Here is a 10,654-nt window from a genome sequence, read left to right as displayed (position 1 = left end):
GATTTACTTCACCTTTCCAGGCTGTGTTCCAGGCCAGCCTCTCCTCCCATGCGTCCCCCAGCCCATCATGACTCCCAGAGCATCACTCCATCATTCTTCCCTTTTTGACAGTCCTTTCTTCTCTCTCTTCCCTCTTAGCCTATAAATATGTCCAAGTTTCTACCGCCTTAAAAACTAACAAAGAGCCTCTACCTCCTTCTATCTCTAGTGCTTGTCCTTTTTCTCCTCCTCATCCCATCCAAAATTCTTGAAAGAATATGTATGAGTTAGGGTTCTTTGGCTGTAAGCAACAGAGACTGAATTGCAAGCATAAGCAAGAGAAAATTGATTAGAAGGAAATGACGGTGGCACACAAGATGGCGGGAGAGACTGAAGAGCCCCATTTCTAAAAGGAATTGAACCAGGGCAGTGGCAGGGATGGAGAGAGCAGGAAGGAATAACTGTTTCCTCAGGGCCCTGGCTGGCCACATGAATCAGCTCTAACCAGGTTCCAGCGGCAGGTCCCGTAAGCTCACAATTCAAATTCCAGGGAGAGCCTCTGATTGGTGCGGCTTGAGTCACATGGCCTCCCCTTGGCCTGTGGACAGCTGGGCTTCCTGACGGACAGTCTCATGGAGTCCTATCTGGTAGGCCAAGGTGGTTACTCAGAGAAAAATCAGAGAGCTGTCACAGACGAGGGTGAAATGGCTGCTGGACAGGCAGAAACAATGGATGTCTGCAACACAGAGCACTCCTGCTCACCAACCCCAGCTCTCCTCTCTCAACTGAGCCTCAACTCACTGAAACCACTTGCACTGAGCTTGTGGGTGACTTTCTCTTGCCAAATCCAAGGACATTTTCCAGTTTTTACCTGCAGTTTTTTACTCCATTGACCAGTACCTCTCTCTTGAAAATCTTTCCTCCCTCGGCTTCTGGGTAACAGATTGATCTGCAAAACTTAGCATTTCAGGGGCGCGTGGGTGGCTCAGTGAGTTAATGCCTCTGCCTTAGGCTCAGGTCATGATCCCAGGGTCCTGGGATCGAGCCCCGTATCAGGCTCTCTGCTCAGCCGGGAGCCTGCTTCCTCCTCTCTCTCTGCCTGCCTCTCTGCCTACTTGTGATCTCTGTCTGTCAAATAAATAAATAAAGTCTTAAAAAAACAAAAAACAAAAAACTTAGCATTTCAGAACGACATACGTTTATTATCTCATAATTTCTGCAAGCCCAGAATCCATGAATGGCTTAGTGGGGGTTGTGATCTCGTATGAAGTTCGGGTTGTATGGGGGATATAGCATGCCATAATTTCCCCAAGGTGGGTGATCCAACAGAGGGATCAGGGAAGGGAAGGAGAGAGAGAAGGGGAAAAAGACGTGCAGGCATGAACAGAATTTGTGGTCTTTTTATAACCTAATCTTGGAAGTTACACCCCATTACCTCTGCCATAGTCTGTCCATGAGAAGCGAGTTGCTAGGCCAAGCCCACACTTATGGGGAGGGGATCACACAAGACAGGGTCCCTGGGTGCCTCTTAGAGGCTGCCTGCCACAGCTCCCATGACCTAGCGTATTCATGGTTCTTGTTCCTCCCTGACCGCTTCTTCTCTGGTCCACACAGGGACTCCTCTTCCTCTGCACAGCTTTGAAATGTGGGTCTTCCCCAGGCTCCTCTCTCAGCCTATAGTGCTTCTCATTCTGCATGGTCTTCCTGGGAGACGTTGTCCACCCACGTGATTTTAGCTATCACCAGTATACTGATGATGTCCAGACCTTCAACCCAGAGTTCTCCATGATACTGCATGTAAATATACCCTAATACTGACTGCAGAACCAGTATAGACTGCTGCATCCAGTGCGTGTCCCATGGGCACCTCAGACATCGGAGGTTTTGAAAAGAACCTCTTGGAAGAAGCTCTGGGCCTCCTCGTATTTTCTTTGTCTCAGTGAATGGCACCTCCATCCACCCGGTCATCCAGGGGAGAAACATGGCCATCACCCTTGATGCCACCCTCTCCCTCCCCCTCACATCCAAACATAAAGCCTTGCTGACTTGATTTACCTCAAGGTTTTTCAAACTAGTCACCTGCTCTGCATTGCTAATAATAATGTCACAATATCAGCCTATAGCTCGTCTTGCTTGGGTTATTGCAACAGCTTCCTGGTTTTTCTGGCCCCTACTGTTGCCCTCTCAGAAACATAGAGCTTCCCTTGATGAAAACCCTTGTGGCCTCTGAGATCAAAAGATACTTAATGATAGGGCCCCATCAGGCCCTTCCAGCAGTATCTTTCCATCACAGTTTATATGTTAGCAACTCCACTGCCCGCCGGCCTACAACCTGCTCTTCCTCACATGCATGCTTTTGTTTATACTGTCCTCTCTGATTTTCTTTTCTTTTCTTTATTTTTTTAAGGTTTTGTTTATTTATTTGGCAGAGATCACAAGTAGGCAGAGAGGCAGGCAGAGCGGGGGGGGAAGCAGGCTCCCTGCTGAGCAGAGAGCCCGATGTGGGGCTCGATCCCAAGACCCTGAGATCATGACCTGAGCCAAAGGCAGAGGCTTAACCCACTGAGCCACCCAGGTGCCCCAGTCCTCTCTGATTTCAGTGTTCCTCCAACGTCAGGAGAAGATATTTCTCAGGCTGGTGTTGTGTCCCAGCACACAACATTGTTTTGGTTTCTCGATGTGCTTGTCTGTCCTACTGGACCATGAGCTCTTGAGTATGGGAACTGTATTCTCTCCCTCTTGGCATCACTAGCACTTTCCATGGAGGTCACACTTTTATGGCTACTCCAGCTGTGTGTATTTTTTTTTTAAGATTTTATTTATTTATTTGACAGAGAGAGATCACAAGTAGGCAGAGAAGTAGGCAGAGAGAGAGAGAGAGGAAAGCAGGCTCTCCGCCCAGCAGAGAGCCCGACGTGGGACTCTATCCCAGGACCCTGGGATCATGACCTGAGCCGAAGGCAGCGGCTTAACCCACTGAGCCACCCAGGCGCCCCCAGCTGTGTGTATTAAATGCATGGATGTATAAACAGGAGATTTCTGATAGCCTAGGATGTATGAAACGCCTCTTTTTTTTTTTTTTAAGTAATCTGTACACCCAATGTGAGACTTGAACTCCAAACTCAAGAGTCAACATACTCTAATGACTGAGCCAGCCAGGCGCCCGCTATGAAATGGTTCTTGAAGTCAAATGGAAATTAGCCAGGGGGAAGAAAGGGGAAAGGATATTCCAGTTACAAAGAATTGGATGTGTAAAGAGGAGGAAGTTGGAGGAAGCCAGCTCAAGGAAGTGGGGCTGGTCTGGTTTGGTTGGAGTATACAATGCGTAGTGGGTGCTGACTTGAGCCGGAGGGGAGCCAGATACTGGGAAGGGCCTGAAAAACTGGCTAAGGAAGGTTTTGGCTTTCATCCTGTTGGCAACAGGGAGCCCTGAAAGAGTTTGAAGCAGGGAATGATATCATCAAAGCCATGTTGTAGAAAGCTCACCCCAGTGGCCAGTGTGGAGGATGGACTAGAAAGGGCAGGACTGGAGGTTGGGAGGCTGGATGGGAGGCCCGTACATCAGGCTGAGCAGGAGGCATGGAGGTCTGAATGAGGACCTGGAGGCGGGGGTCACTGGAAGAGAAGAGGGGACAGATTTGAGAAATAGGTTGAAACCTATGAAATTGCTGTTTTGTAAGAAAAAGCCCGTGTTGACTCTTGGCCATTTTTATATGGCCCATGTTAATATTAAGAAAGTAAATGAAGGGGCACCTGGGTGGCTCAGTGTGTTAAAGCCTCTGCCTTTGGCTCAGGTCATGATCCCAGGGTCCTGGGATCGAGCCCTGCATCGGGCTCCCTGCTCAGCTGGGAGCCTGCTTCCCTCTCTCTCTCTCTGCCTGCCTCTCTGCCTACTTGTGATGTCTGTCAAATAAATAAATTTTAAAAAACAATAAAGTAAATGAACTGGATGGGACTTTGAGTCTGACTTGGAGGTGAATGTGAGGCTGTTAAGACTGGGGGCCATTTTTCTGACTTGATTGCTGGATCGGATGGAGGTGCCAGTATGGGAAGAGGAAACCCACGTCGGTGTGGGGGTGGGGCATGGTGGGGAAGACAGTGTGTTCAGGTTGAACATTTTGATTTTGAGATGCCTTTGAGACTTCTAGGAGGTGGCTGGATATCTGGGTCTGAAGCTTAGGCGAGAGGGATAAGATGGAGAAATATTTGGGTATATCAGCTTAGAGAAGGCAGTTGTGGGAGGGAAAATTTCACTCTGAGACAGCAGCTGAGACAGAGCAGGAGAACCAAGAGAGTGAGCTTTCTTAGATGCAAAGAGGATTTTTAAAAGACGGTTGGGCCCCTGTGCGGTCGACAAGACAAGTCACATAAGACCAAGATAAGTCACATAAGGCCGAGAAGCACCTGTTGGATTTAGCAAGAAGCAGGAAGGGGACAGTGATGGGAGCGGCCTTCATGGGCCCTGGAGGAGCAGAGACTAGGCCTGGCTTTGGGACTGTCCCTTTATCCTCAGTAATGCATGGCTCTAGCCACCAGGGGGCAGTGGCCACACGGAATCCAGGTTAGAGGGATTTACTGTGACCAGCAAACTGGCGGGGGTTGATGTGGGCTGTGGCAGGGATTAGGGGGTTGTCCCTTGTAGAGGCTATTTCCTAGGGGTAGGGATGTCCTGATGTGAAAGGAGTAGGGAAGAAGTTCTGGAAGGGCGGAGGAAGGAAGTCCTTTTTGTGAGGCAGACAGGGGCAGATTCACAATCCCCAGTTCTGTGTTGCAGTTTCCCTCTTGTGGGCCTGAGGGGCAGCAGGGTGGGGGGACTTATTCAACAAGGTACTCCCAGCATCGTGGGGTTTGTATTCTGGACCTCGCTTTTCTCTACTCTCATTAGTTCCATTTTGCATTCTGGCCTCAAGACATAATGAAATTTTGGGGTGCCTGGCTGGCTCAGTCAGTGAAGCATGTGACGCTTGATTGCCAAACCTGAGTTCAAGCCCCACCTTGGGTGCAGAGATTACTTAAAAATAAAATCTTAAAAAAAAAAAACATACTGAACTTTTTCTAGTTTTCACATGCTTCCATGTGAAAGTCCCTCCCCCATGGAAATGTCTCAACCTTCACTGCTGTCCTTCAGGTCTTATCTCAGGCATCACCTCCTCCTGGAAGCCCTCTCTCACTGCCCCCTCTGCCTTCTCTTGGGTCCTGCAGAGTACTGAGTGTTTACTGAGTGTTCCCTATCTTGAGCCTTAACATTCTGCCTTATGGTTGCTTGTTTATTTACTTATTTTTGGTCAGCTTTATTGCAATATAAGTATAGCATTCACAGTTCTGATTGTATGATAAGTCCCCCCTTCCCACCCAACACACATACACACAGTTGTGTAACCACCACCACAATCATGATGCAAAACATGCCCATTACCCCATAAGTCCCCTCCAGCTCGCAGCACTTCCAACCACTGATCTGCTTTCTGGTTGCTATAGTTTTGCTTTGCATAGAATTTCATGTAAATGGGATCCTAAAGTATGTAGTCTTCTGTGTCCAGCTTCTCTCCCTTTGCTCTGGGGTTCCTCTGTGTTGCTTCCCCTCAGTAACTGCACATGTATTGTCTGTCTCCCCCCAGACCAGGTCTCTGTGAGGGCAGAGTTGTGCCTCAGTCCCCTTTGTGTCTTAAGCTCACAGCATAGTATTGGCACACACTAGCACTTGGTAGATGTTTTCTTTCTTTCTTTTTTTTAAGATTTTATTTATTTATTTGACAGAGAGATCACAAGTAGGCAGAGCAGCAGTCAGAGAGAGAGGGGGAAGCAGGCTCCCCACTGAACAGAGAGCCCGATGCGGGGCTTGACCCCGGGACCCCAGGATCATGACCTGAGCAGAAGACAGAGGCCTTAACGCACTGAGCCACCCAGGTGCCCCTGGTAGATGTTTTCTTAAATGGAACGGGATCAGATGTTCTGGGAGAGACCACCTGGGAGAGCCTCTGGACCTTGGGTGTGCGTAAGGCAGGGCTCATCTGCCAGGTGCCCGTGGCCTTCACGTTGCCCTCCAGCTCCTCTTCCACTTGCCCTGGCCATTTCTAGTCTAGAAGTCCTTACTCCTCTGCCCCCTTGCTAAGCTTTATGCCTCCACCTGGTCCTCTGTCCCCCTCTCCTGCTCAGCTCAGCTTTCTTCTGGCCTTAGAAAGTCTCCACCATTGAGCCCTGGTCTCCCTGAGTCTGCCAGTCCCTCAGCTCTCCTCCCACCTCCTGCAGGACCCACCTCCTTCAGATGCCTCTATGCCGAGGCCTGGCGTGTTCTGTGGACTTTTTTCTCTGGGACTCAGGGGCCCCTCTCTCCTGAGCTTCTTTTCGGATGCTGGTGGCAGCAGGCTGTCCCATTCTGGGGAGCTACATTATAGTTTCTCTCCCCTTTTCTTCTCTGTTTCCTGCCATTCCCCTTCATACTCCACTCAGACCCCATCCCAAGGGAGGCCTTGGGGGAACCTCTAAATTTTGTATGGACCAGAAAAACCTCCCTTTCTCTTATTTCTTTCCCTTGCCTCCCTCTCTCCATCCCTGGACACCTTCCTTTTCTTGGCACCTTCCTCCGTATTCTTCTTTCTCCAGCGGGACCCACTCACCTCCCTTTCTCCTTCTGCAAGCCTCCTCTGTCTCCCAACCCATTCTCCTCCTTCCTCACCTACCCTTTCCCACTGCTTCCGTCCTTAGATCCCCTTTCCTCCTTCCCTAGGTCCCATTCCAGTGCTGTGTCTTTTCCTCTTCCTGTCCACTTCCCTCCTCCTTTCCCCAGTGAGCTCCTCCCCCTCTGTGGGCCTCAGTTTCCCTTGCCTTACCCCCTTTATCCTCAGATTGTAAGGGAGATGCAAGACTGGGGACACAGACACAAAGATGTCCTCACACGCACACTCACACAGAGAGGTGGCTGCAGACGGACAGACAGACACATGGCATGAGGGAACGTGTGCGTCCATCTAGACGTGCATTCAGATGTATACACGCGATTAAGAGTAGCCATAACTGGGATGCCTGGGTAGCTCAGTGGGTTAAGCCGCTGCCTTCGGCTCAGGTCATGATCTCAGGGTCCTGGGATCTAGTCTCACATCGGGCTCCATGTTCAGCGGGGAGCCTGCTTCCCTTCCTCTCTCTCTGCCTGCCTCTCTGCCTACTTGTGATCTCTCTCTCTCAAATAATAAATAAATAAATAAATCTTAAAAAAAAAAAAGAGTAGCCATAACTTGCAATGTATTTTTTAAGATTTTATTTATCTGAGGGGCACCTGGGTGGCTCAGTGGGTTAAGCCTCTGCCCTTGACTCAGGTTATGATCTCAGGGTCCTGGGATCGAGCCCCACATCGGGCTCTCTGTTCAGCGGGGATCCTGCTTCCTCCTCTCTCTTTCTCTGCCTGCCTTTCTGCCTACTTGTGATTTCTCTCTTTGTCAAATAAATAAAATCTTTTTTTTAAAGATTTTATTTATTTGAGAGAAAGTGAGGAGAGAGAGAGAGAGAGAGAGAGAGAGAGAGAAGGTGCATGGGGAGGGGCAGAGGGAGAGGGAGAAGCAGACTCCCTGCTCCGCATGGGTCTCCATCCCAGGACCCCGGGATCATGACCTGAGCCGAAGGCAGAGGCTTTACCAACTGAGCCCCCCCAGGCCCCCTGATAGCTTACAATATACTGCACTTAGTATATACCAGCTACTGTTATTCATACACACGTTTCTGGAATGCGAACGGGTAGAAGGAGGAGGGAGCAAGAGCTAAGCGTGCAGGTCCCTCGCATGGGCGCTGCACAGCCAGCCCCACACACCGCCTCACTCCGACCGCGCACCCAAACACTTCCCACAGGAATCCAGTACTGCGGAAATGGGGGCTGCTTCAGAAGCGGGGGCATGCACATTCTCCCCGTGTTGTGGGCCGTGTGCGTGTACATCTGTGTGTGTGCTTGGTGGCTGCCTCAAGCCTTGTGAGCTCTGGACTCAGGGCTGTGTGTGGAGCCCTTGAGAGCAGTTAGGGCCTCTGTCCCCACAGCTTGCTCAAGGCTCCTTCTGGATCTGCCCGTGGTGTGTGAAGTCTTCCTCGGGGTGTCCTGGGTAATTAAATGGTGTCTTTCATACACTGGCCACGGAGCACCCCCACTCTACATACTGTCCAGTGCGTGTCTGAGGAGGACTTGGCATGTACCTGGTAATAGTTTGGGATTGTGAACATTGATACCTGCGTGTTCAGTGTGAACTCACCATATATGTAATTTTTTAAAAAAGATTTGATTTATTTGACAGAGAGAGAGATCACAAATAGGCAGAGAGGCAGGCAGAGAGAGAGGAGGTGGAGCAGGATCCCTGCTGAGCAGAGAACCTGAAGCAGGTCAATCCTAGGACCCTGAGATCATGACCTGAGCTGAAGGCAGAGGCTTAACCCACTGAGCCACCCAGGAGCCCCACCATATATGTAATTATTGCCTATTTGCTCCTTCATGCTCCCACCATGTGCGGGTTCTTTGAGTGCTGCTGGGCGTGAGGTAGAGAATAGGATCTCCTTGGCCCTGGTCCTGGCCTGGAGCTTCCCTTCTAACAGGCTTCGGGGTGCGTGTGCACAAGCAGTGGGCTGCTCCAGACTCTGCTGGGTACACTCATCGCCTGCTCCCTGTTCCTTCTTGGTCCTTCCAAAGTCCTTCCAGGTTCCAATGTTGTCATGACACACACCTTTTTTGAGTCCCCTCCTTATTAGCGGGACCCTGTGCCTCTGTAGGCAAACAGCGTGGGTACTGGGTATATTTACTTGTGTACTATGTGCTCTCTGGGGCTCCAGAACCTGCTCATGGGTGTCTGTCACATGCCCACCAGGGAGGTCCTTATATTACGGGTGTGCCTACTTTATAGGCACGAGGCATAAGGGTACTTCCTGTGTTTATTTACGTGGTGAGTGCAGTATGGGTCCCGGGCAGCTGCTTGTCATGTGGCTCCGTGTCCCTAATGTTATGCCCTCTAGGTCCTGTGTGCCTGGTTTGTGTGCAGGCGTTTTCCCGTCCTGATTTGTGTTGTGCAAAAGGGAGTGCGGGGCCCTGCTCTATGCAGGGGGCGGGTGTTACTAAGGGGTTCCACCGCTCGTCATCATGTGCTGCCTCCATCCCCCGTACCTACTTGGTATGCACACAGGATAGGTCTTTCTTGCATTGACCTGTGTTGTGCACACAGTGTGGGTCCCAAGAGGCTGCCAAGTACAGGGGTTAGGAGGTAGTTGCGAGTCTGTTACGCACTGCACATGTCCCATGTACTTACTTTGTACGCCCGCGGGGTAGGTGTTTCCTGTATTTATTTCTGTTCCACGCTTGCAGCATAGGTCCCTGGAGCCTTCTCTGTACATGTGGGCAGTCGGTGATTCTCGTGTTTCTCTCACACACATGTCACCAGGGTCCTGTGTGTGCCCACACAGTCTGCACGGGGCAGCAACTGGGTGGGTAATAAAGCGTCGTTGGGCAGCCGCTCGGCCCCACTGAGCTGAGACTCCGCGATGCTCCTCCTCCTCCTTCCCCCAAATCCAGTCAGGTCTGGGTACCACTCACAGCCCCATCCTCCTCCCTGCAGTGCAACTCAGCACCCGGAGCTTCCCTTCTGACTTGGGGCTGGAGCCACTTGCCCTCCCCAGACCGGAGCCCACCTTCCCCCTCAGTCCCTCTTTCCTTTCTCTCCCTCTCAGCTTTACTCTGCCTGGTACAGGGGAGGTGCTCACTGAGCGGACACTGCCTTCTTCCCCCCCCTTCCCTTTCTCAACTCCACTGTTCTCATTTTCCCCAGCTGCTCTCTCCCCGTGGGTGCTCCCCTAGACCCACTTGTCACTCTCCTGGTCTCTGCTCTCCCCCCAGGCTGCCTCGGTCTGCCTTCCCTAGGCTCTCTTTGTCCCCCCTTCCTCTTCTTAGTTTCAATTTCTGATTCTTCATTTGTCTCTTGCTGTCTCCATCTTGTATCTCCCCATGGATCTCTGTCCACCAGAAAGCCTCTTCTGGTGTCTGTCTCTGTCTCACCATCTCTCTGTCTCTTTCAGTGTCTCCTTCCCTGTCTCCTGCAGTCTCTGTCCCTGTCACTCATGTTTCTCTGCTCAGCACTTGACTCTCAAAATCTGTTTTTGCTGTCTCTCACTCTCTGTTTATCTTGGCCTCTGTGTCTCTCTTTGCACATTCTTTCTTTCTTTCTTCTTTCTGTTTTTTAAGTTGTCTTTCAGAATCCCTGTCTCTCTGTGTTTCTGTCTACCTCTCACTCATCTGTCTCCTTGTCTGCCTCTGTCTCTCTGTCTCTCTCTCTGTGCCTTCTTCCCTGCCTCTGTCTCCATATCTTTTGGTCTCTCTGACTGTGTCTTTCTGGCTTTGCTCCCGCCCCACCAACAATGGTTCTTTCTTCATACTCCCTGATTCTGCATGTCTCTTTTATCTCCACATCTATCTCTCTGTGCCTGTCTCTCTGTCTCTGTCTTCCTGTCTCTGTATCTCTCCCACTCTGTCTGAGTGTAGCTCTTTCTCCTATCTCTGATTCTTGTATATCTATGTCTCTTATCTCTGCATGTCTCTTTGAGTCTCTCTCTCTCTGTCTGTATCTGTATCTATAGATACAGATATAAAACTCTATCTCCTGTCTGTGTGTCTGCTCTGTGGCTGTCTTTCTGGTCCTTCACCTCTTTTCTCTGTGCA

The sequence above is a fragment of the Neovison vison genome, chromosome 7 (assembly GCF_020171115.1).
Source record: "Neovison vison isolate M4711 chromosome 7, ASM_NN_V1, whole genome shotgun sequence".
NCBI lineage: Eukaryota > Metazoa > Chordata > Mammalia > Carnivora > Mustelidae > Neogale > Neogale vison.
This window is presented reverse-complemented; position numbering follows the sequence as displayed.